Consider the following 1,011-nt stretch of genomic DNA (forward strand, 5'->3'; position numbering starts at 1 on the left):
TTATTGCCACTATCTCTAGCACTGCGCCATTCCGACGGGTACTTGTGCGGCAAACCTGCAGATCGAAAGTACAAGGTTACTCATGTATTTTACATGGACGATTTTAAGATCTATGAAAAAAAAGCAGAGAGCAACTGCATCTAGCTCTGGGGATTGTCGAACGAGATACTAAGGAAATTGGAATGGAATTTGGGTTAGACAAATGCGCTAAGGTTTATTTGAAGCGAGGAAAACTTAATGGCATCCCTGAAGATCCTGAGCTCGTTGATAGAAGCACCATACGACACCTTTGCGCTGGAGAGACTTATGCATACATGGGCGTGCCACAGAACCGCATTCAGGATGTGACATCTATAAAGGATACTCTCCGAAGCAGATACAAACGTCTCATCCGACAGATTTGGTCTTCCGAACTGTCGGCGAGGAACAATGTATCTGCAACGAACATGTTTGCCGTCCCGGTACAACTCTATTCATTTGGAGTAGTTCCATGGACGAAGAACGAGTTCAGATCTCTTGATATCGGGACAAGAGAGGTTATGCACAAGAACAAAAGCATGCATCTTAAGTCTTCCGTTCCGCGACTGTACATCTCACGCCGTCAAGGGGGTCGCGGAATATTCAGCCTTGAATGTCTTCACAACAGGATTATTCTGGGTACAGCACATAGAGTTGCAAATGGAAGAGACAATCTTCTTAAAATGGTCAGGAATCACGAAGAAGTGGGCAAAGGAGCATTTCTGTACAAAGCAGCGGAGGAGGCTGCTGAAACACTCGGACTTGACTTCAGTATTAGGGGTGAGCAAAATGCATCAAATCTAATCTATCTCGAGTACTCACTCCTGACAGCCCGGACTAAGAAAGCAAAAGAGAAAAACTTTCGTGAACAGCTCCTCGATAAGAGGATGTACGGTATCTTCCACAAAAATGTGAAGGATCAGTCAATGTCTTGTGAGCTAACGTTTGCTTTCCTTAAATCGCCCGGATTGAAGTCTGGTACAGAGGGTTTCA

General features: G+C 44.8%; 1 protein-coding gene across 1 annotated transcript in view; it reads right to left on the reverse strand.

The window, feature by feature from the left end:
- LOC117178970 overlaps positions 1 to 1,011 on the reverse strand; it is a 14,228-nt gene that overhangs the window by 5,331 nt on the left and 7,886 nt on the right. The gene's annotated exons all lie outside the window — the stretch shown is intronic.

Source organism: Belonocnema kinseyi, chromosome 8 (genome assembly GCF_010883055.1).
Source record: "Belonocnema kinseyi isolate 2016_QV_RU_SX_M_011 chromosome 8, B_treatae_v1, whole genome shotgun sequence".
In the NCBI taxonomy this organism is placed as follows: domain Eukaryota; kingdom Metazoa; phylum Arthropoda; class Insecta; order Hymenoptera; family Cynipidae; genus Belonocnema; species Belonocnema kinseyi.